Source organism: Leptonotus elevatus, chromosome 8 (genome assembly GCF_054856555.1).
Source record: "Leptonotus elevatus isolate MCC_2025b chromosome 8, RoL_Lele_1.0, whole genome shotgun sequence".
NCBI lineage: Eukaryota > Metazoa > Chordata > Actinopteri > Syngnathiformes > Syngnathidae > Leptonotus > Leptonotus elevatus.
The window spans coordinates 2,494,687-2,521,300 of NC_141246.1; the positions used below are offsets into that span (position 1 = coordinate 2,494,687).

The 26,614-nt window shown below is 41.1% G+C and overlaps 1 protein-coding gene across 5 annotated transcripts in view; it reads right to left on the reverse strand.

Moving 5' to 3' along the window:
• Positions 1-26,614, reverse strand: part of LOC147169204 (protein phosphatase 1 regulatory subunit 29-like) — a 102,986-nt gene that overhangs the window by 69,326 nt on the left and 7,046 nt on the right. For all 5 annotated transcript variants that reach the window (XM_086083972.1, XM_086083974.1, XM_086083970.1 and 2 more), the window contains exon 2: positions 26,473-26,612. The gene's annotated coding sequence lies outside the window, so the exon portion shown is untranslated. The remainder of the gene's footprint in view (positions 1-26,472; positions 26,613-26,614) is intronic.

A 26,614-nucleotide genomic window follows, 5' to 3' on the forward strand; every position in this document is an offset into this window, starting at 1 on the left:
TGATGTTTACAAAAACCACTAACATTAAATTTGTTAGACACATTTGACTTTTGCATGTTTTTCCCCCCAAAACTTACACTCGCTTCATCAAAGACATATTGTCTTTGATGTTTACAAAACCACAAACGATAAGTTTGAAGGACTCGTTTGAATGTGACGTTTTACAAAAATGTACAATAAGTTGACAACTGTCTTTGATGTTTACTAACGGTGAGTCAGTCTCATCTTAAATGGTCTTTGATGTTTTCAAAACATGCACACAAGTAAAGTTTGTGATAGACCAAAATGTTTTTGATGTTTACAAAATAACGGACATTGGGTATGTTGAAAACTGAAAGTGTCTTTGACATTAAACTAAAATGTTGGGTTTTTTCCAAGACGCAAAAATTGTATTTGAGGTTTACAAAACCTGAACATGAAGCCATCAAATTTTGGCGATGTGTTCACATCAGTTTGGTTTGTTAAAGACTATATTGTCTTTGATGTTTACTAAATCATGCATTACATTTGTCCAAGACTTTTGTTTTTTTTATTATGTTTGATTTTAACCAAAAAGTATGTTTTGTTAAAGACTTAAGTGTCTTTGTTTACAAAAACAACTTTAGTTTACTTGGATACTCTAAATCGCTTTGTTGTTTACATAATTTGATGCTTGCCAAATCTGAACAAGAAGTCGTAAAATTTTGTTGGCAATCTGAAAACGCTGCAATTAGGACTAAATTGTCTTTGAAGCGACTAAATTGTCTTGGAAGTTTACGAAAATGTGCATCTTAGTTATGCTGGAGTTATGCTGTTTGGTCAAATAGTTTTTGATGTTAAAAAAAATGGAAATCAGGTTTCTCAAAGACTAATTTGTCCAAAAACATGTACATGAGTTTTGTGGAAGATTCCAAAATGTCTGGCGTTTACAAAGTCACATAGATGTACTCAACAGTTGGTTTTTTTCCATCTCCCAAGCCAGTCAAAGACTCTAAATCATAGGTGTCAAACTCCGGTCCCGGAGGGCCGCATTCCTGCAGGTTTTGGATGTTTCCCTTCTCCAACACAGCTGATATATGATCAGCTCATCAGCAAGCTCTGCATAAGCCTGATAACGATCCTGCTGATTGGAATCAGCCTGTGTTGGAAGAGGGAAACCTCCAAAACCTGCAGGACTGCGGCCCTCCAGGACCGGAGTTTGACACCTATGCTCTAAATTGTCTTGAATGTTTAAACAAAACAACAACAATTGGTTGTCACTTCAGGAAAGCAACAAACGAGAGGTGAATGCGAGTCAAGCGCCGTTATTATGCGCTCGTGCAATCCAAGTGCAACCATTCAAATCCCTTTTGGTCCAATTAAGCGCCTTTGTGTTGCAGTTTTGTCAAAGGCGTTCACCTGCGATGACAGCTCAGCCGCATGCCTCCGCCAAATGCAATTCACTTATTGTTGTTGTCACGATGCAAATTGTTTATTTTTCTCCCCCGCCACCCTCTGCTTCTTTATTTGAGGAAACCACCAGATTCAACTTTGCTAGCCATGAATCTATGAACTCATTCAAACCCAAAAACGTAGTTTTTTTTTTTAATACTTTGTCCTGCACTCCCCAAAATGTTTTTTTTTTTTTTATGCTAGAGCATACAGAAGGCTTCGATCCAGTTTCTGATAAGAAGAGGTCACTTAAATCAATGGCAGTTATTACAAAAAATGGCCATCAGGTGACAGCAGAGTATAAGAGATCAACCCGGGCTATCTTGCAACAAGCTCTTTTTCAACCTGTATTCTCCTGCTAATTACTGCAAAACCGAAACAGATTCAAATGTACTTTTTTTTTCCTGATGAAAGAAGAGACTCTTGTCTTTTTTTTTTTTGGGTAGGTTCCATGTTTTTATGGCAATAGAACAGAATATTCTGTGGACCTTGCAAAATCTGTCAAAATCCAGTAAAACAGGCTGGAGCAAAGGGGGTTGCTTCAGTGAAAATGGCTGCAAGTGAATGAGTTCACTGCTGGTTATCAGATTTCTATCTTTTTATTTCCGTATTTTTCCAACTTGTTAGTGGACAAAATGATGTCCATCAAACCTGTTTGGCGGACGTTTCGCTTCCTAGCCAACCTTTATCAGTTCCATTTCCTCCTGTTATCTCGTCTCGTCGCGTTGACCATTTATTTGTCATTTTCACACCTCTCAGGAAGTAACCGACACTTGAAGGAAAAGCTGTGAGCGCTGAGCACATTTGGAAAGCGTCTCACTCTCTCGCAGGCCGCCACTTTCATTCCGGTGGCGGTCGTCGGTGCTCCAAACGCGGTCGGTCCGGGGCGTGACTCGGCACATTTCGTCACATTGAAGCCAAAAGCGGAAAGGCGAGGGCCAAGCACGAGTTGGATTTCTGCAGCTTCGCCACGTTCCATGCCGTGTCGTGACTTTCAGGATCTCATGAGGGCAAGGGGAAGAATGCTCGGAAGCAAAAAAAAAAAAAAAAAAAACAGCAAAAAAAAAACAATATTAGGCTCTTGGAAACCTCGAAATTTATGTTTGGAAAGCATGTACCGTTTGTATATTATCGGGTTAATTATTGTGTTAACTTTGAGTTAACTTTGTCAACGACCTTCAGTTGAGTTAATTTGTCTAGGGCTGGGTTAAAAAATAAAAATACAAATAAAATCGAAATAGTCGATATTGAATTCATTTTCATTTTCGAGCATGATATCGATTCATAAAACCATGAATTGATTATTTCAATATCTCTTTTCCCCATAAATTGATAAGCAAATTTAATTAAAATTACTATTAATTTTTTTTTCGTTTTTATCATGTCCTTGATATTTAAGAAGAATTGATGCTTCATAATTAATCAATATTAGATTGAATTGAAGCGAATTGAATCGGAAAATCCAATCGAACTGAACTCATGTGAATCGAAATCGAATCGATTGAGAATCGATACCAAGCCCTAATTTTGTCCATAATTAATGTGATCATTTCATTATTTTTCATTCTTTAAAAACAAAAAGTTCCCACTTGCCATCGACTAAAGATGACATCATCAGTCGATAGTAAGTGGAAATATTTGTTTTAATTAATTATACAAGAAAAGGCAGCAGTGACAGTGAACAAGTTCAACGAGGAGCAGACGTGCGTGCGTGCGTGCGTGCGTGCGTGCGTGCGCCATGTGGACCAGCCCTGAACATGGTCTCAAGACTCCATGCCTTCCTCTCCTAATTGGACCTGACATTGCACTATGGCTAATCCATGAGTGCGATCAATGTGACAGTGACAAACGCGCATTGTTGGCTTTGGACACCAGTGAGTGTAATTAGCACACGTGCAAAAAAAATCAGAAACAGCTGCAGCCGGAAATTGGTACATGAAGTCTCTCAGGAAGTCAGAGTTGTTATCTTGGTAACGGTGTGCCTAATGAAGTGGCCACTAAGTGTCCCTCTGCGTGGAACGTGCACTGTGATACTGTACTGAGTAATGAGGTTTTTATTTTTTTTATTCTTTTTTTTTTTCCTACTAATTTTTCTAGCTTTTCTGCTTTTGTTTTTGTGAGGGAGGGATTATTCAAAACAAAGAAATTGGATGTTTTTGTTGTCTTTTTTTCTTTTACTCTCTTGCCTTGTATAATAAAAATTTACATACACTACGACTGGGTTTAAAAAAAAAAATAATAATCGAATTGATCAATCATTTTTCGAGCCTGATATTATAAAACCATTAAACGGTTATTTTAATATCTCTTTTCCCATAAATTTATAAGAAAATAGAATTTTAAAGGCTGAGATTTTTTATTTTTTTATTTTACTGTTCGCATGAATTTAAAAGTTTGGTTGGCTTGGTTCTTTATTGAACATATAAACACAAAGAAAACACATTAAAAGTCTAAAATATAAATTGAAGTAGAAAAGAAAACAAAATAGGAAGAAAGAAAAAAAGAGTTTATATGTTCAAAAAGTATTTTGTTACATTTATGAAAGACTTGATTTATTGTGTTTTATATATTTTTCATTTCTCTTTACAATCATTGATTTAGGAAAAATATGAAAATATTTTCATCTCATCCTTGCTGATGCCAATTTAACACTAAAGTGATTATAATACTAAATCATTTAGTTACTTCCTCCGCAAAATAAAATTTGGAATTCAAGGTTTGTGGAGTTTTTATCATTTCCTTGATATTTAAGAAGATTAGATGTTCCATAATTAATCAATAGTGAATTTAAAAAAAAAATCTAAATCGAATCAAACTGAACTCTTGTGAATCGAAATGGAAATTAGAATGATACATATTTTTAAAACAAATAATTTGGTCGGAAAAAATGTTTCACAGTGAAATGGTAAGTGGTAGTTTAGCAAACGACAAAGTGTCAACAACATGTTTTCATACCAACATTATCACACACGCACACACACAGACACACAAAAGCAAAACTATCTTGTTGCCGTTATTGTTGTTGCCGTCGCCACCTTCCTGCATCTCTGCTATCTCCGTGAAATGGTCGCCGGCCAAGCATGCTGGCACGCCAACCCTGTGCCACCAGCCAAAACGCTAGCAGGGGGCGTCGGCTTGGGTGGCGGATGTGGTGGGCGGCGGCCGCGGGGCGCCCCGAAAACAACAACAACAACAACAGCAGAGAGCGGAGAGCGGTGGCGACAAGCGACTGAGAAACCTCCGAGCGCTGACCAACAAATATCATCAGGTCGGCGCGGTGACATTTGAAACCTTTGAAATTCTACTTCCTGTCATCCGTCAATTTCACGCGAGCGGCAACCGTGAGCACACACACCCCCACACACACACACACACACACACACACACACACGAGTCTCTCGCGTTTAAGCCGTGTATCCACTGAAGTGTCTGATGTGAGGGTTTTTTCAGCAAAGGCTCGTGAAAAGGGTCAAATCGTGTTTGTGTGTGTGTGGTCTTGTTTTTGTAACATAGTGGGGCCCACCCGTCCATGTGGGGCCATTTTGCTGGGCCCCACAAGTTTAGACCTCTTCTTGAGGGTCAAGACTTGGTTCTAGAGTTTAGGTTTGAATTGGGTTAAGGTTGAGGTTAGGGTAAGGAATAGGGGTAGGCAATCATTTTTGATGGTTGGGGATAGGGGGCGGGGCTAGGAAATACATTATGTCAATTAGATGGCTCCACAAAGATAGTAAAACAAACTTAAGCGTGTGCGGTCTTATTTTTGTTACATAGTGGGGCCAACATTTTGGGATTTCACAGAGCTGTGGGGCCCACCCGTCCATGTGGGGCCATTTTGCTGGGCCCCACAAGTTTAGACCTCTTTTTGAGGGTCAAGATTTGGTTCTAGAGTTTTCGATTTGAATTGGGTTATGATTGAGGTTAGGGTAAGGATTAGGGAGAGGCAATAATTTTTTGATGGTTGAGGATAGTGGGCGGGGCTAGGAAATACATAATGTCAATTAGATGGCCCCACAAAGATAGTAAAACAAACTTGTGTGTGTGTGCGTGTGCGTGTGCGTGTGTGATGGTGAGACCCGGCACAGCGGGAGTGCGAGTGGGTGTATCGTAACTTCCTCTTGTCGCTTTTCAGTCGCCAATGTGACTCACACGCGCGCGCGCACGCACACACGGTGCAGCAGCACGCGCGCGCACACGCACAAACACACACACGTGTGTGCGTTTAGTCGGAAGTAAAACTAGACGGTGGTTAATGTCTGATATTAGCATATTAGCATGCACAACATTAAGGCGAACACGAACACTAACACAAAAACAAACAAACCCACCAACGGTTACTTGCAACTGCTGCTCGAGCGCCGGGAAAAAAAAAACGCACCTCTCGACCCCTGTAGCCATCTTGTGTTTAATAGCCTTTAAAAACAAAAAGGATTTGAACCCCTGTCCAAAAAAAAAAGGACACAAATCTATCAGGAATAGTTGCAACTGCTGCCCGAGCGCTGAAAAAGAAATGACTTCTCTATCCCTCGCAGCTGCCTTGCGTTTGTTTGATAGCCTTCAAAATCAAAAGATTTCTTCCTCTATCAAAAATGAAAGAAACCCAGAGAGGATTGTTGAGACTGCTAAGAAAGGAGCTCTCTACTCCCGTAGCCATCTTGTGTTTGACAGCCTTTAAAAACTAAACGTTTCTTACGCTGACCCAAAAAAGGAAACAAACCTCGGAATAATAGTTGCTATTGCCGCTCGCCCGCCCAAGCACCAAAAAAAAAAAAAAAAAAACATTGGAGCCGCCAGCCGCGCTGTGTTTGACAGCTTTCAAAATCCAAAACAATCTTCCTCTGTCAAAATCGAATCAAATCCAGAAAAGACGGTGGAAACTGCTATTCGAGAGCCGCAAAGATGGAAGCTCTCTACTCGCGTAGCCACGTTGTGTTTGGTAGCGTTCCAAATATCCAAAGGATTCTTCATCTGTTAAAAATAAGGGGGATGAGGGGGGGGGGGGGGGGGTCCAGTTAGGCCCGAGTGCCGAAAAGAAAGGACCACCGTAGCCCGCAACTCGTCTTTCATAGTGTTCAAATTCAATGAAATTTCTCAAAAGAAAAAATATATAAATAATATTTGCAGTTGCTGCCAAAGCGCTGAAAGGAAACGACAAAAGGGGACCGACATGCCAACCCCAACACACGTTGGCGAGCCTTCAAACTCATTAGGATTCGTTCCCTGACCTAAAGAAAAAAATGAAATATTTGTGACTGCAGCCCGAGCGCCGAAAAGAAAAGACCCACCCGACGTGCTGTTGCGCTATATTGGATCCCCGACTCATCAAGTGTCCACTGAGTGTCAATTCGACTTGCGGCCGCTTTGAGTCTTAAGTAGAGTCACAAAATGACGTTCTCGTCGGCGCTCGGGCAGCATCGGCGCCGTTTTCAAACGAGCTGTCGCTCCAATGAGACGATTAATATCAAAAGTGTTCGGTTGGCGCACACGCACGCGCACGCTCGTGCATGGAGAGAATGTAGCTGGCATTCATTTGTTCACACACTCACAACACACACGCACACACAAAGTAGTGCCTGAACGCACACAGGATGTGCTGACACTACACACAAGTACAAACATCACATTTGCATTCTGCTGATTCCTGCATTTACTGTGACTTTCACAAGTGCACACACTTTTAATACACACAAACTCCTGAGAGCGGCCGCTCCTTTACCCTTGTTGCTCTCTTCTGTTCGGCGTCGCTATCTATGCTAACTAGCCTGCTAGCTTTGGCCCTTGAAGTCACTGGTCGCTGACCGTGCTAGTTAGCACACTCGCATTTTGCGCCAACGGTCGCAAAAGATGGACATATTTTCAACTTTCAAGAAATCATGTTGGCAGTGCAAAGCGACCTACTAGCATTGCTGCTATATGTCACCGGCGCTAACCATGCTAGTTAGCACACCAGCATTTGATGCTAAATGTCTCAAAAGGCAAACATGTTTTCAGCTTTAACGAAAATGACCATGCTAACTATGCTAAATAGCCAGTTAGAATGGGGACTTTATGTCACTTTGCGCTGACCATGCTAGTTAGCACACTCGCATTTTGCGCCAACGGTCGCAAAGATGGACGTATTTTCAGCTTTCAAGAAATCATGTTGGCAGTGCAAAGCGACCTACTAGCATTGCTGCTATATGTCACCGGCGCTAACCATGCTAGTTAGCACACCAGCATTTGATGCTAAATGTCTCAAAAGGCAAACATGTTTTCAGCTTTAACGAAAATGACCATGCTAACTATGCTAAATAGCCCGTTAGAATGGGGACTTTATGTCACTTTGCGCTGACCATGCTAGTTAGCACACTCGCATTTTGCGCCAACGGTCGCAAAAGATGGACATATTTTCAGCTTTCAAGAAATCATGTTGGCAGTGCAAAGCTGCCTACTAGCATTGCTGCTATATGTCACCGGCGCTAACCATGCTAGTTAGCACACCAGCATTTGATGCTAAATGTCTCAAAGGCAAACATGTTTTCAGCCTTAACGAAAATGACCATGCTAACTATGCTAAATAGCCCGTTAGAATGGGGACTTTATGTCACTTTGCGCTGACCATGCTAGTTAGCACACTCGCATTTTGCGCCAACGGTCGCAAAAGATGGACATATTTTCAGCTTTCAAGAAATCATGTTGGCAGTGCAAAGCTGCCTACTCGCATTGCTGCTATATGTCACCGGCGCTAACCATGCTAGTTAGCACACCAGCATTTGATGCTAAATGTCTCAAAAGGCAAACATGTTTTCAGCTTTAACGAAAATGACCATGCTAACTATGCTAAATAGCCCGTTAGAATGGGGACTTTATGTCACTTTGCGCTGACCATGCTAGTTAGAAAACTAGCATTTGATGCCAAATGTCGCAAAAGGTAAACATGTTTTTGGCTTTAACACAAATTACCATGCTAACTATGCTAAATAGCCAGTTAGAATGGGGACTTGATGTCACTTTGCGCTGACCATGCTAGTTAGCACACTCGCATTTTGCGCCAACGGTCGCAAAAGATGGATATATTTTCAGCTTTCAAGAAATCATGTTGGCAGTGCAAAGCTGCCTACTAGCATTGCTGCTATATGTCACCGGCGCTAACCATGCTAGTTAGCACACCAGCATTTGATGCTAAACGTCTCAAAGCCAAACATGTTTTCAGCTTTAACGAAAATGACCATGCTAACTATGCTAAATAGCTAGTTAGAATGGGGACTTTATGTCACTTTGCGCTGACCATGCTAGTTAGCACACTCGCATTTTGTGCCAACGGTCGCAAAGATGGACGTATTTTCAGCTTTCAAAAAATCATGTTGGCAGTGCAAAGCCATCTACTCGCATTGCTGCTATATGTCACTTGCGCCATTTTAGTTAGAAAACTAGCATTTGATGCTAAATGTCGCAAAAGGTAAACATGTTTTTGGCTTTAACGAAAATGACCATGCTAACTATGCTAAATAGCCAGTTAGAATGGGGACTTGATGTCACTTGTGCTGACCGTGCTAGTTAGCACAAGAGAATTTGGTGCGAAATGGCGCAAAGTTGTAAATTTGCCTACTAGTGCGGTATATTATCATTTATACAGATTCAACACTTTACTAGGTTTCTTTATTTAACTGTTTAAGAAATTTATAGTTGAGTCCATGCAACATAGTGGTCTTGTGGGTTAGCAAGCGTTACACAGTCTTTAAGTCACTGATGCTATGCTGCGACGTACTCATTTTTTATTTATTTTTTTGGGTCCCAACAACATCATTCCTCCGAGTTTCACACGCTATTTTGCTGCGAGCTGACATTTCTCATTGGATTTATGGCCTCCATTTATTTTGTTCACAGTTTGTGCTGAGCTACCAGGCAGCGGTGAGATCGTAAAAATGAGCTCCCGAGCACGAGTCCGCCCAACGTGTTCCGATAAGAGCCGCTCCTCATTCCGCTGCGTTTCTTTTCGCCGTCACGTCAAATAAATCGCGGCTGGGGCGGCGCCGCGCTGGACGCCGTTAGCGTCAGCTGGTAGTGGAACATATTGCCCGCGCTGCTAACCCGGAGGAACCTTTCACGCCGGAGAATAAAGTAGCCAGGAATTTTAAAACAACAAGTTTATTCAGCGCTGCACTTTTTTGTTTCAGTGGAGGCCGGACCTTTAACCCTCGACGGTCTACGGCGTGATCAAATTCTCTACGATTCGTGATGAGTGACAACAGTGGGCAGCTTTTCAAAGCTAGCACCTTGTGCTAGCATGCTAACTAATATGTTATTGCATCCACTGGCTTCCTTCCAATGCACAACTGGCATGCAGCACACAGCCAGCATCACATCTTGACGGGCAATAAATTCAAATCAGGTTGCCTGGCAACACATCAAATATCTCCTCGGCGTCGTGTGTGTGTGTGCGTGTGTGTGTGCGTGTCTTGCAACCAACATCGAGGCTGACATCATCCACAACTAATTTCAACCACTTTCCAAATTTTCACCATACAGCTCACGTGACCTGTGCAAGGAAAAGTTGCAGGACGTGCGACCCCAACGTCAACTTTTCCCTTTCAATGCGGGCGAGACAACCAACCAGCAGTTCCTGGCCGAGGAGGACAAAGGGCAGTCACATACTAGACTAAAACCGTCCTTCGCACCTGACCTGGCTCCGTGTCATTTTTCTTTGTAACCGTTTGAAAAACACAAGAACATTCCAGAAACACTGTGAGGAAGTGACTGCTAATTTTATGAACCTTTTCATAGAAAGCCCCACAGACATTTTACCCCCTCTTGAGATTTTATTGTGGATGGTTTTAGCAGGAAAATTAAATCTGCACTCGACACAGGAGAACCACTGAAGGCAAAAATAATAATAAAAAAATCCCACACCACCACGGCAAACAAATGAAACAAAAACGAGGAAAAAGAAAAATGTCAAACTGTTGAAAGGAAACGGTGGCGGGAAAAAAGCTTGACATTGAGCTCCAGATATTGAAACACGACTAAACTCCCGTATTCAAAATGGGATGAGACTCAATTCCCACGAGGCAAGCGGTCTCACAAGATTGAGTCCACAAGAACGAGGCAAGATGAGATTTTCGCAAAATTATTCATATAAAATAATGCCTTATATCAATTTTCAAAATGTTTTCTTTTTATTGAGCAGACTGCAAAAAAAACTGCCTTTGAAAAGTGCGCCCCTTAATTGTTGTGTTGGTGACGTCGGTCGAAATATGAACAGCCAAAACTCATTCTGCAAAATGAGTCAAGTCAGCAGTTAGAGTTTCTTCTTTCATCAGGAAGAAAAAGTATATTTATTAGTACATCTGAAGTATATCTGTTTCCGTTTTGCAGCAATTAGCATTAGAATAGTCATCATTATTCACAAATCCGTTTAAAACCGTGGGGAAAGAGCTTTTTGCAACATGGTTGATCTCTTATACTCTGCTGCCACCTGCTGGCCGTTTCTGTAATAACGGCCATTGCTTCAAGCATTCTCTTCAGTTCAGAGGCTTTTTAAGTACGAAAGCTCCTTCATAAATACGCGTTTGATTGTGTGAGGACACGATTGTGCGGTTCTCGGCGGTGAATTGTTGCTTGACGCGAAGTTTGGACATAAAAGCAAGGCAGCGGCACAGCACCCCTGTGGTGACTCTGGACCGACGATGGTGGCCGGCCAAAACATCATGAAATATTGATGGAGGCGTCCGGGAAAAGACAGAATGTGCGAGTGAGTGCCAGGCTGCGGGAAATCAAAGCAATAACAAGACACACCACTCACAGGCAAGATGAAAAGCTGAGGGGATAAACAAAAGGAATGAACATGCACAGACAGAGGAGACGTTGTAAAGAGCAGATACAAGGAATGCAACGGACGAGGTCGTGAATAAGCCACGGTAGTGTCAAGATCACAAATATGCAATGGCTGGTGGTTACAGAGTGCATAAATAACCTTCGGCAATTAGTCACATGCTGTTAGGAGGCTAATTAGCATGGTTAGCATCAGAGGTCTGGCGATCGGAATGCTAGTAGGCTAGTTGGTGGGGATAAATGACGAGTGAGTGAATGCAGAAACATGCTTTTCATTGCAACATTTTGTAGCAAATGCTAGCATGCTACCTAGCATCATTAGCCCCAGAGACCTTAACACCAAATAATCAATTCTGCTAGTTAGCACACATAAAATGGCTGATTAAGTGAATGTTAGCAGGCTAGTTATCGTCGTGCTACAGTTAATATGCAATTGAGCTTATCTTCGCTACATTTAGCATTAAATGTTTTGCACCAGAGACATAAAGCAGCACAGGATGGCTAGCGCGGTTAGAACAGCCACTTGAGTATAAATTCTACTATCCTACTTCACTTCACACTCACACAAAGTGTCATTATGCAGCTCACTAAGGGCCAGCTAAGTGCGCTAGGTGAGCGCTAACAAGCTATTTACATGTGAGGTGCGGGCCTAAACAATGGAGGCTTTTTTTTTAGAGTGCACTACTGTGTTACATACATGATGAGAGCATCACATGAAAGGATGATGATGCTATGATAATAAATAGCAATGTATGTTAGCATCTTGAGCACAAACACAAGTCCACTCGCATAACATTACCATAATCTGCGATAACATTTGTTGTAAGACAAATAAAAAAAACAAATTTTTAAACATGTGACATGTAGCACAAATTTTAGCTTGCATGGTAACAAATGCAAGCAAGTAGCATGGTTAGCTGTAGTGTCATAAATCACAACATAACAGTAGGTCAGCTATCAGATAGAACAGTTGCTTGGGTAAAAGCTGAAAACAAAAATAGCACCAGATACTAATCTGCTAACTAGCATAGTTAGCATAAGATTTATAAAGAACCAAAAGCTACAAATCTACCACCACATTATGACATGCTAAATAGCATTGCTACCAAAGATACCCATAATGCTAGTAGGTCTATTAGTACAGATAACATGGCCACTTGAGCTGAACATGAACTCCTGCTTTTATTTCCGCAGTACATGCTAGCGTGCTAATGTGCAAGGTTAGCACTGGCGACATAAGCTAGTACGCCAACGAGCAAGGAAAACAAACATTTGACTTATAAATTAAATACAGCTGTTCTTTGTGACATCACAAAATACTCATTTGCATGGCTCGCTCGAGGCAGAAAGACAATGCTAGTAGGCTAACTAGCACACACATACAGCAACTTTAACAAAATAATGCAACTGGACCTTTCTTAGCAACATTAAGCACCAAAATGCAAAGCTACTAACTAGCACACTTAGCCCCGCTAACTTTAAAAGACATCCTCTCCTAATTGTCAGGGAAGTGATTCCTTATCGGCTCCGGGGGCTTTGCGGGAATCCCAGAAATCCCAGGGGCCGCTAGCGCTAGCGCGTGTGTGTGTGTGTGTGTGTGTGTCAAACAAATGAAGATGAATGGCGGTAGAGTCCCGCGCCATGCTTCAGCACATAATAACGAACAATAGAGCGGAGGAGGAAAAAGCACATGGTAGGTATTATTCGCTCGTGCGAAACAATGAAGTCAAACAACGAACAAATGGAAGCACGGCGACCGCTCGAAAGATCCCTCTGGCGGGCATCTTGATGGGTCGTTAAGCGGTGGGCTGACAAACGAGGCTAATTTGGTCACAACATTCCAAGTAAGTGGATCAGTTGGTAGGGAGGGCGGGCGAGCAGGTAGATATTTAGGCAGGGAACTTATAGGTGGTAGCCATCTTAATTCAACAGCGGCATTTCTTTCTATATCAACAGTCCTTTGCATTCACGCACGTTCTATATGATTATTTTCACAGTTGTTATTATTATTACATATTTATATCCTCGGCAAGTCACACTATAATATGTGTCGCATGCCAGCCTCTCCCTCGGCGCCCTTGGAGCCTGCGTTCCCAAGCGTGAGTAATCCCCGTCCAATTAGCTACTCTCGCGCCCCTAGCCTAACGAGCACCGCGCGCGCACACGCGCGCAAAACCGTCCATTCTCCGAAGCGTTTATCCTCGCTACGGTTGCAAACTTAAACACGTTAACGCCACCTAAATGGGATTCATTCCTTTTTTTTTTCCCCCCGTCTTTGATCCCCAGTCGACCAATCACGAAGCACTTCAAAGCCGTCGCCTTCGATTGCAAATATTGCGGCTGCCGCGGATGCTAATGTAGCGCCGCACGTGCTAGCGCTAACCGGGCTTTGCTTCATTTGAATGAACTTTGGCGCAAAAAGCTTTGAGGTAGCTCGCTTAGCTTCGCTTGTAGCGGCTAACGAGATTTCAGCGGTCTCCTTCCGTTGGAGCTCTTTCAGACAAATGCAGCAGGTGCAATTAGCGCATTGATTGCGAGCTAATGGATTACAACGAGGACTCGTTCTGCTGTGCCAGTGACAAAACCGGAGGACATTTTTCACTTTGTCGCCGTTCAGAGTCTGAGGAACTCGAGGGGAACCGTTAATACTTTTTCACTATACAACAAGTCCGAAAGCCTGCTAACTCTGGCTTTGAACCCCAATTTGAAAGCCCAACATCAAAGCCTAATTTAAAATACTAGCCTTAATCTGAAGCTAATTTGAAACCCGAACCTCGGCTTTCGCCTTATCCTAATTTGGAAAACCTAACTTTGGCATTAGACCCTAATTTGAATCCCTAACAAACACTACAAACCCTAATTTGAAACCCCAACTTTAATTTGAAACTCTAAGGCAAAAAAAACCCTTGGTTGAAAGCATCAGAGCCAAAGCATCAGATGTGTTGCTTTGTATCCGTTCCAAAGCTCGTTAAAATCTGCGCTTCTGATAGTTGACTTGGGGGTGTGGGAGGGGGGGGGGGGGGGTCGGGGGGGGGGGGTGTGAGACGCTATCTGAGCCCAGCAGAGCTTGTTGAAGACAAGCTGCACTTCATGCAAGGATGGATGCTGCACCCTGGACTGTCAATTACCAGAATCTCTACTCAGCCAGAAACCCGCTTGGCTGAGTCTGCCAGCTAGTGTGTGCGCGTGTGTGTGCGCGCGCGCGCCTTCCTTTAGGCCAAGCTCATTTTTGCCCATTTTTCCATCTGTGCTGACATCCATCAGCTTCTCCTCCCGTCAACCTGCCGCCGCCGCTACTGTGATTTAAAGAAAAGACCGGGAAAAAGAAGGCCGGCAAATCAGGCCCACAGCGCCTCGGCCCCGGTTTTAATGGCGCAGAAAATTAAATGAAGTCAAAGCCGGCCAGAGAAAAATGACGCTGTTGCGGGATGATGAGGGGGGGAGAACTTGTTGAAGGAATAAATACATGGCGATGACTTCAAGATACGGTAGAGGCGTCGCACTTTGGTGCAAGATTGAAAAAAATAATCATTTTAAGTGCAAATTTTTTTTTTTTAAAAGACACGATTAATTTGGTAATAATTGAAATCACGATTAGAACGATCATATGTTTTTGGTGAAACACTATAATTATGCAAGTTTCTTTTGGACCGAACAAGATTTATTAAAGTAGTTATTTTATCATTTAAAAAAAAAAAAGTGCAAATATATTCATTTAAACAACTCAAAATTTGTATTAATAATCTTTTCTTTTTGTTTACGGTTATACCAATTTTGTAATTGTGGAGTGTAATCATTTAAATTGTAATTGAATTTCGATTAATTGCAGAGCCCTGCATACATATATCAATAGTATGCAGGTCTAATTAATATTATTGATTAAATAATCCAATATTTAAAAAAATAATAATAAGATTAGTATTTTAGTATTTTCCTGTCAACTCATCACAAAATCTAAGCATTTCGTAAAAAAAATTAATTGTAGCTACATGTTTTGATAAGATAACGGCCACATCAAAATAATACATTTTAGTTCAAAAAAAAATATATATATATATATATACATAAAAAGAAGCATTTTGTAATCAGTAAGTGGAAAAAAAACTACCCATTTGTTTTAAAAGATGAGTAAATAAATATGAAATAATAAAATGAAATATGGCACGTTGTCATCATCTAACATGAAATCGATCCTGTTTTTCAGTTCCAGCTTTTCCTGCGTTCCGACGCGAGGCCATCAGCATTCGACAGTTTGGACTTTTGCCGTTTTTGGAAGGTATTTTCATTGCCGTGCGCGTGGCCTAATAATTGACATTGGAAGCGGCGCTGCAAAAATTGCCCCCCTGGCAAGAAGTTCTCCCGTCCGCAACTGCGGCCCGCTGCCAGTTTGGCAAGATTTTTTGGCCGTTACGCGCGGCGCCATTCACGCCCCCCGTGGGAAGCGTCTCGAAACCGGCTGCGGAAGGCCCGTTTCCTGTCACCGCTGATCACAACGCAGAACTCCTAGAGCTGGCGTTCGACGCTTTGGGGAGTTTCGTACGCTTTAGCCGTACGTACTTCAGGTTCTTGAGCATCTTTCAAAAAAAATTTTTAACCCTAAAAATACGTTTTTAAAAAAAGGGGGATAAACCGCCAATAAGTGTTTTCCACAAAAAATGGGGGTTGGCTCCCCCCCTGAACACCCCCTAAAAAAATAATAATGATAATAATAAAATAATATTGAGGGAAAACCGCAGGTGCCTAATTGCGAGAAAATCGAGGTCCATTAGACTTGTTAGCATGAAGTTTCATATTAAAAGCAAGGCAAACATTTTCTGTGCATTCAATGCGACGCCACCAAATTTTAAGGCAATGAGCAGGGAGCCGCTTCGATTGGCCGGGAGTCGGCTGCGCTCACGCCCGCAACGGCGCGCGACAAAGTCAGCCATGCGAACTGTTAGAGTACACGTAGCGCCACAGTTGCTGGGCACGAAATTACAAAGCCATATTCCGATTAATATTGCGTGTTTGTAGAAGAAGAATTAAGCAGATGAATCTCTCCAATCAATGTGCTGCCATTTTGTCCTCCAACTCCTTCTGATGTGGACTGAAATTGACATCAAAGGGCCTTCGGGCTCGCATTGCAACAGTTACGGCAACCCAAAAAGAGTGGAATATGAGTAAAGCAGCAAAATCCAGCCGTTTTTATCCACCCTTCGGGGGCGGCCATTTTGCCACTTGCTGGCGACTGATGTATGACATCAATGTTGCTCAGATCTCAACAACCAATCACAGCTCAGCTTCAGAAAACAGGTGAGCTGTGATTGGTCGTTGCCTGAGCCCTGAGCAACATTGATGTCATCTTCAGTCGACAGCAAGTGGCAAAATGGCCGCCCCCGGAGATGGATAAAAAAAAGCTGGATTTTGCTGCATATTTCCACGAATGTAATATTAACTCTTTTACTGCCAAACGTTATCCAAAAAACAACCACTACAGTGCCGGCCGATTTTGAGCGTTTTCACTCATCTTTCAAGGCAAACAGAATATTGTGTGCGATGACGACATAAACATGGTGGATACCGTATGAAAGATGGCGTTCCATTCTTTCGTTACAAAAAATTTTGTTTCTACCTTATTCCGTTCTTAAGTAATCAGTCATTTGAGTGACATTAAGCGAAAATAGAAAAAAATAAGGAGAAAATAAGCTTTTTGTGAAAAGATACATTTTCTGCACAACAGTGACGTTGACACAAATAATATTTTTTAGCGACGCTCTGTGAATTAGATTTAATGCGGCAAACGCTTTGATCATTCACGTCATCCATTTCCTAAGATCCGCCATGTTTTCATGTAATTTGATACGCGGGAGCCCATTGAAAAGAGATACAATGCTGCCATCTGCTGGCCATAGTTAGTGGCTGTTTTTGTATTTTCACAACCCCATTCAAAAAGGAGCGCTGAGGGGGAAAAAAAAACATAGTTGACGTTTATTATTGGCGGTAAAAGAGTTGACCAGAATGTCATGTTTAGAGGTTAGTGAGGTCACAAAAATGATTGTCAAGAAATGTTTAAAAGGTTTGGTCACGTGACATTCGCAATGCGAGCCCGAAGGCACTTTGACGCCAATTTCAGTTGGCATCAGAGGGCGGTACAGGACAAAATGGCGGCGCCCTGAGATTGATGAAGGATGGATTCATCTGCTTAATTCTTATTCCACAAACGCGATATTATTCCGAATATTGTATTTAGACTTGAAAGCGACATTTAATTCACAAGACTTGACATTACAACTTTGTGCTGAAAATGTCGAAAAGAGAATCTTATTGATTTCAAAATTGGGGGGGGAGGGAAGTTGAGGGGGGGAGAAAGATGATCATCAGCATCACGCTGTAAACAAAAAGGAAAATCAATTCATTTTACTGCCACAAAATCCTGCTGGGAATGTAACTTTGCCACACACGCACACACACACACACGCACGCACACGCACACACATCAGCATGCAGGAGGTGCAGGTTTTATGGATGAGCTGATCCGCAAATGCGATGCGCGCTCACACTCGGACCGTCCGCATGCTGCTTCTGGCTAATGTCACTTTGCAAAATAATGTTTATTTTTTTTATGATTTCTATTATTTCCCACACGCACGTTGACAGTACACACACACACACACACACACACACACACACACCAGTTAGCGTGGGTGGTTCACAGGGAAGTTTAGCCACGAGGAGGCGAGAAGACTTGAGCAAAACTTCTGTTGTCTTCATCCCAAATGCAGAAAAATACGCACGCACACACACACGCCATCTTCCCACGCAGCCGCCTGAATAATTGAAGCGCCATTTAAAGTGAATGTCGGTGGAAAGTGGCCATGAAAGCGTACGTCTGTCTGGATTCTGCTCAGCCATCTGCTGTGGTCGGAGCACAATACGACCACAGCACACAACAATGCGAGCGTTTAGAATGGAAATTGAATGGGGAATATGTCAATATTAATGCATGGCAGTAAAATGATATTTGATTGAGGGCTGACCTTGTGGAGTTAGTTGACTTATTGAGTTTCCCGTTTTGTAAGAGTAAAACTTTGCTGCCATACTCCGCCCACCACTCCATATTTTCACAATTTAGCGTCGGCCATCTGTTTAGTATGCGTGATTTAAGTTTGGTGTAAAAACATCAATAGAAATTAAAACGGGAATTTTCTGTTTTTGGAGCTTGGGAACGGATTAATTGCATTTACATTATTTCCTATGGGAACAATTTTTTTCAGAGGTTGAACAATTCGGACTTTGAACACTTCGCAGGAACGAATTATGTTCAAACTCCGAGGTAGCACTGTAAATATGTTTTTAATGCATTGCCATTCACTCCCAAAAACGTATTTATACGTTTTTATGTTTTTTCTGCTATAGAGCATAAAGGCTTTGATACAGCTTCTGACATGAAGAGGTGGCTTAAAGCAATGTTAGTCATTACAAAAAAACGGCCAGCAGGTGGCAGCAGACTATAAAATATCAGTCAGGGCCATGTTGCAAAAAGCTCTTTTTGCCAGTGTTTTCAACAGGTTTGTGAATAATATTGATAATTTAATGCTAATTGCTGTCAAACGGAAACAGATACAAATGTACTTTTTTTTTCCTGATGAAAGAAAAGACTAATCTTTCTTTCGGTAGGTACGATGTTTTTATAGCAATAGAACACAATATTCTGTGGGACTTGCAAAATCTGCCCAACAGATTTTTACCATTGAACAATCAATTTGTTCACAAAAAGTTAACTTAGGTAATGAAAGTGATGTAAATAATGCAACATGTTGAACCAAAGACACTATATGATGCCACAAAATAATACATTTGACCAGAAATCTTACCATGTCCAACACAAATGAGTTTTGTTTTTTAAATTACAACAATTTATTTGATCACAAAAAGCGAAAATGCTGATACCACTGACTGTATACTGTACTTTACCACAAAATAAAATAGGATGACAAATGCCAAAATAGATACTGGATTTTTAAGATGTTAGTTTTCCGTAGCTCAAAAAGGCAAAATGATACCATTAAAACGACATATTTGACCACAAAAAAGCTAAAATAGGCTATGAAAATGCCAAGTGTTGACCAAACTATGCTATGCAATTTCATAGAAATATTCAGAATGGATTTATTAATTTTTTTCCATAAAATGGTTAGTTTCCCAAAAGAAAGGCAACAATATGCCATTAAAACAATATTTGATCATTACAAATAAATCACAAAAATTTTGATTCCTTAAAAATAAAACCACTATATGCTATACTTTGCCGGAGATATTCTGTAGAATGTCACAGGAATGCTGAAGTAGTCCTTGAAAGTTTGATAACAAAAAGGTCCATTTAGCATGCTTTACCCCAAAATGCTGTATTTGTTAACAAAAAGCAACATGAAATAAAATTATTAAAGTGCTATAACTGCCCCCCAAATGACAAACAAAGTCTGGAAAGCAAAATAAAGTTTTACCATTAAAACCACACACTTGATTACAAATCGTTTTGCCAGGCCACTTTTGCAGCCAAATTGGAAAGTGACCCGCTAAAAGCCTCGAGCTTTTTTTGGCAAGTCTTTCATCACTCGGTGAAGTTGAGATCATCCCGGCCGCTCGCTCGTCAAACTTCATCAAGAGCGTTTGTTCCCGGCGGACGGCGACGCAACTATTTTTGGGATGACGGATGCGCCTTTCAAGTGTGCGACGGCAGAATGTTTTGGTCGCAGCAAACAATGCGGAGACAAACGGCGAAAAAGAAGACAAAATGGAGTATCTGTTCCCACAATATGTCGACTCACTGCTGAAACAACGACATAACCAAAGATTGTTCCGGCGACTGAGCTCAAAGTTTAAAGTCCAATTTGTTTGCTTTGATCTGACAGGAACTTTAACAGACATCAATGGCTAAATTGTCAACCAAACTTTTAGGGATTGTTATTGTCCTGTCATAGCAAGAACCCTTTTTATTTTGAATGGCAACATAACCCAACATTGTCTTGGAGATACGCTCCAATATTGAAATCACTACATTGACTTTGACCTTATAGGGCAACAAGATTGCCGATTTTCAACCAATCTTTTAGGGAAGGTTATTGTTATGTCACAGATTGGCAACACAACCCAAGATTGTCTTAGCACCTTTCCCCAAACATTAAAATCCATTATTTGGATTTTCTCTTTAGGCTCTTTCAAACACAGATCACAGGGTCCATTTTCAACCAAACCTTTAGGCAAGGTTATTGTTATGCCAGAATGACAGCACGACCCAAGACAATCTTGGCAGCTGAGCATAAACATTACAGGCAATGCGCTTTTTCTTTCCCAAGAGGGTTGAAAAGCAAGATTGTGGATTTTCAACCAATCTTTTAGGGAAGGTTATTGTTATGTCACAGAGTGGCAGCACAACCCAAGATTGTCTTGGCACCTGAACATAAACATCACAGTCGATGCTTTTTCTTTTCTCTTCAGGACCATCCTAGAGGATATCAAAAGCAAGGTTGTGGATTTTCAACCAATCTTTTAGGGAAGGTTATTGTTTTGTCACAGAGTGGCAGCACAACCCAAAATTGCCTTAAAATTAATATTTGCTTTTTTTTTTCCAAGCAGATTTCAAATATTCAACCAAACTTTTGGTGATTGTTATTGTAATGCCACAACAAGAATCATATTCACTTGAACGTTGTTGGCATAGCCAAAAATTGCCTCGTTCAACCACACATCAAGGTAGAATTTGAGGTAAGGCTTTTCTATACCACTTTTATTCAAACCGATACCACAAGTACTCGATTACTCACCAGTACAGACTACTTATACCACTAGCACTAAAATTTCAATTAACACGAGTCACGCGACAAAATTATTGTGAACAAAGATCTTTCCTTCTGATGCACGATGATTGGCCAACGTGTCAAACCGCTGCAATGTAGCACCATCTACTGGTGAGGATGTCAGATTTTTGGTGTGTTAGGTATCTGTTGCCTGGTATCGCCAGCCTTTACAATACCTTGTAAAACTACTCGATACATCACCCCATAGAGATTGTTATTTTTATGGATTGTTATTAACTTTAGTGATTTTGATGGGACCGTTCAACTACATATCAAAATTCAGATTGCTAACGATGATATGCAAAAATCGAATTAATTAAAACTACTGTTTTTTGTTTTTTTAAAGATCTTCCTCATCCCTTCCAGCTTCCTCAAACAGACCGTTTCTATTCCCATATTTGTATTCGGCATCAGCGTGGAGCACATTCAAGATGAATTAAGAGCGAGTGGCGATGCACGCTTGCAGCCGGGTCTGCTTATTTACTATCTGCAGATTGAGCGTGACACCGGCGGGCGGCGACAATTTGGAGCCGGTGATTATCAGGACCGCGCAGAGGTCGAAAACGCTCGGCGTCCGAGAACCCTCCAAGACGCAAATCTCATCTCCGCACCGTCAACGACGTTTTGGCGCTGACGCCAACAATGATTGCTCGCGTGCTTACGCCTCGGCTATCAAAAAGCATCTTGGATTTGTTTTTCTCCCTCCAGAATCAATCGGGTTCTTGTTTTGACAGTGAAAAACAATCTCGGAAAGTTTCAAGGAAATTGGTTGTGAATTGTGACTGGGGGAAAAAAGGGTAACAAAGTAGTGTCATCTAAAGTCAATTAAAAATCTATTCGGGTCTTTTGCTTTTCCCAAGAAGAAGAATGCTTGACTCATCGTTTTTGAATCACGACTAACTTGGTTAACTTATTTTTGATCAAATGTCATTCAAAATCGTTAAGGTTCTTGCTGAATAGGAGCAAATAATCATCATCAGTTGGTAGAATGGTGGCAAAGAAAACTTTCTTTGGCCTCAGCTCGTTCTCTAAAAATCAATAGGGTTCTTGCTCTTACAGTAAACAATAATTCCAGGATGGAGAGAGGTAGGGCTGCTCGATTATGGGAAAAATAATAATCACGATTATTTTGGCAATAACTGAAATCTCGATTATTCAAACGATTTTTTTTTTTTTTTGTACAAAACAAGAAAATGTTTAAGCATGTAAAAATATTAAGACAAATTTAAAAAAAAAAAAAAAGTAGAAACTATATATGTAAGTCCCTTTTGGACCAAACTGAATTTATAATAATATGTATTTATTTATTTATATTGGCAAAAATTTTGAGTACAGCTTGTGCACTGTGCAGTAGGACGATCATTTTTTGGAGGGTACAAAACAAAACAAAACGTAAAAAACAAATAAAAAATATGAAGACAAATAAAAAAAAATTGAAACACTATGATTATGTAACTTCCTTTTGGATAAAACAAGCTTTATTAAATGAGTTATTTTAAAATTTAAAAAAAGGTGCAAATGCATACATTTAAACAAATCCCCCAAAAATTACGATGATGCTGATTTTATAATTGTGGAGTGTAATTGAAATTGTAATTGAATTTCGATTAATTGCACAGCCTTGGCGAGGGAAACACAAGGAACTTGTGAAGAAAACGAGGAAGTTGACTTGAACACAATGAGGTGGACGAGCAGTTTGTGGGAACACAAAGGAAGCGGAACACGAGAGTCGAGATGAAAACAAGGAAGTCGAGAAGAAGACGACCACAACGTTGAGAGGACACGAAAAAAGAACATAATCCGCTTAAAATCGTGACCAGAATGACATTCATATGCCAAATCCATTGGGATCCATTTTGAATCCTAATTCGTAGATATGCAACAACAACAACAAAAAGTTGCAGGCAATATTATCCGCTGACATTCCGCCAAATGCTTCAAAACTCATTGGACGGCGCTTCACAGTGCGGATGGACAATAACCCGAAGCATACTGCGGAAGAAGTGAGTGACGATCAGGAGATTGACCCGAATTCGACTGAGCATGCATTTCACTTGCTGAAGACAAAATTGAAGGAAAACGAGCAGCAAATGATGGACGGGAAGGAAGTCCAGCGTTTGGTGATGTCGTTGACACGTTTCACATTTCAGGCAAGTGTCATTTAATTGAATTGATATCATATTTTATATATAATAATATATAATATAATAACAATAATATGTACTATAATATATTATTTAATGTGATTTTTTCATTTTATTATTATTTATTAATAATATATAATAAAAAAATTATGTAATTATTTATTATAATTTACACATTTCATATACAAGACAAGTCCATGTTCTTCACGCAAGCAAAAGAATAATATCTAAAAGCATAATAATGAATGAATATTAAAAAATAATGATAAAATAATATATATTATAATATATATAATATTTCTGAACCTGACTCATCTCATCTGCTTTTGCTAAAATACATGTCATGTTTTTTTTTGTTTTTTTTTACATTGACGTCTATTGGTCCACAGATCCAATACATGACCCTGCATGCGTTCCCCAAGGAAGTCAACACCTTAAATAATTTGGACGTTTCGACAGAGGGGGGGAAAAACGTCCGATTTCCATTTACAAGCTTCTTAGATTAGATGAAATGAAATTTTTATGGTCCCCGTTGGAGAAATTGGGCCACAGCTACCGAAGGGGGTGGGGGGGGGGTTGGGAGCAGGAAAGTAAATTGAAATTGTCCGTGGAAAACAGCCCACACCATTACAAGGGGAAGACATTAGCATTAATGACTTTGCGCAGTTTGCTATATTGTTTGATGCGTGAAGATTGTTTACGCCCAAGCGATGTCTCATGTGTCTTTTTTTTATTCATTTATTTTGACTGCCAAAGTGAGGATAAAAAGAAGCCAATGTTGATAGTAAATCACAAACGTCTTCAACCTGCTGCCATCTTGGCCTCTGGAAACACGAGGGAGTTAAATGCAGGATTAAGGCAGCCCCGGAGGGACACCAGGAAGTCGAGAGGATACGAAGGAAGTTGAGACGATGGCGAGGAAGCCGAGATGAACACAAGGAAGTTTCGAGGGGGGAAAAAAAGGAAGTCGAGATGATAGCAAGGAAGCGAAAAGGAATACAAGGACGCTAACGTTACAGAGAAAGTTAAAAAGAAAACAAGGAAGTGGAGGATGGTAGCAAAGAAGCGGAGAGGAACACCAGGAAGTTTTGACGCAGACAAGGAAATTGCGAGTGGCAGGACTTGTGAAGGTTGTCCTGAAGTTGAGTTCAAGGAAAACAGGACGGCGGGAAAAGTACTGCGGGGCAAAAAACAATCGCAATGCTGGATTATCAACCCCACGCAGGGATTTGAACACAAAAGCCAAAACGCGTCTTGGAGGAAAAACGCCGCCAAACTCGCGCTGAACTTCTCGGCGCTCGTTTGCTTTTGTCTACAAGAGGAATTATTCATCACAAAAACTGCACTCAAGTCGCCGGAATCAGCCGAGAGACAAAAAACAACGGCAGAAAAAGCGATAAATATCAGCTTTTTCCTGTTTTTGTGTCCACCCACTCGCACGCACGCACGCACGCACCAACGTGACGACATGTTGTGCGTTTGTGTGTAGTCCTGAAGCCACAACAGCACACGACACACTAAACGTGTCACGGATTCCCAGCAGACGGTTTTTAAACTCGGAGCCCGGAAACCTTGATTCTTCCCGCTGGCGACAACCCAAACGCACGTACGCACAAACGCTCAACTTTGTGCGTGCGTGTGCGTGTGTGCGTGTGCGAGATGCATTTCTTCCCGCTTTGCAAGTCATCCAGTAGCGACAAATACAGTGGAAAGCAATCTGGAATGAAAAGAAAACTAGAAATAATTTGTTCAAAAGGTCAAACCATTGCTCTCTGAGATAAGAACTCTAATATATATATATATAGTTAATTAACCAAACAAAAAATTATTGCATTAATCATGTATTAATCGCACTATTAATTTTGACCACATATGATCCTTTAGCTGGTTACGTTAAGTTGTGTAGGAGCAATAAACATAACTACATGCATTAAAATAAAGCATTTAATAAATGTTGGCGTATGACATTCAAAATATTTGTTCATGTCAAAATATCGCGGGTCATTTTTTTTTCCATTTTAAATTATGCAAGTAATTAACTGATTAGAAAAAGAGGAGGATGGACGGGTGCAGTGGATAAAAAATTTTTGAAGACGTCCTCATAACATTAAATGTCGAAAAAATTAACACATAACAGGTGCTCTTTAAATTTGGTGGGCAAAAAATGTTGATTAAAAAAAAAAGCCTTTATAAGCGATTAATCGTGATTAATCAAAATTCAAAGATGTGAAAGAAAGAAAAAGAAAAAAAAATCAAAGATGTGATTAATCAGATTTTACAATTTAATCGTTTGACAGCTCTAATATATACATATATAAAATAAGCAAATCATTCATAATAATGTAATTGAATACATTAAAAATCTAATGGCTTTTTTAACACAAAAATGGGTTTCCATTTTTTTAATATTCAACTAAAATTAATTCTAATTAAATTAAATATATTGGGACATTATTAAAGTAAATGTAAAAATATACACATAAAAATAAAGAAAGAAATCTGAATCAATTTAAATTGTCATTTGTAAGAATTCACACCAAAAAAACACAAATTTCAGTTGAAAAAAATAATAAAGGTACTTGTGATCCTACCCTGAGGACACCCATTTGGGACCCAAATCTGTGTTGAATCACTTTCCCCACTGTGTGTAAAGTCAAGATGAACCAACCTGATCTAACACCATCCACACCCCGCCCCCTCCTCCCCCCGCCATGACTCATGCCCGCCCCTTTGGCAAAACAACTTCAGCGGGCCAAACATGAAAAACTCGATCCATCAGTCATCGGACATCCAACCCATGGCAGCTCGCCGGCCATGTGACCAGCAGAGAGGAAAAGGAAGGTGCACGGAAGCCAATCAAGTCAGTTGAGGGGGACTGACCAACCCCGAACCCCCTCTCCCCCCCCCGCCCCCACTACCCACCCCCTCCCTCCTCCAACTGTCAATCAAATGCATGTCACAGGTGCACACGCATGCACGCCTCCTCCTGACCAATGCCGCAATATGGAAATGCATGCACGTGTTTCTTCTTCTTCTTTTCCGTTCTTCTTTCTTGGCGCACATTTTTCTCACGCACACACACCCATGCAGACATCCCCCCCCCCCAACTCCACCCCCTTCCACCAGAAGAGCTCCGCGCTGGTTCCACGCACCCAACGAAGCAACACCACCCTCCAAAGAAGCGGTCCGATCCACATCTGTGTGCATGCATCACAATGCGCCCGCAGTCCAAAAGTGCAGAAATGCACAAAATAACAAGGTGGGCGCGCTTTTACCTCTTGCGGGGGTCCGTCGTGCGCTCGGGCTGCAGGCGGCCGGAGTAGGATCCACAGCGGAGGAGGAGGTTCGGTGCGTTCCAGCAGAGGAGGAAGGCGAGAGTGAAGGAAGGAGGAGTGATGGGAGAGGCGGTGTGATGCT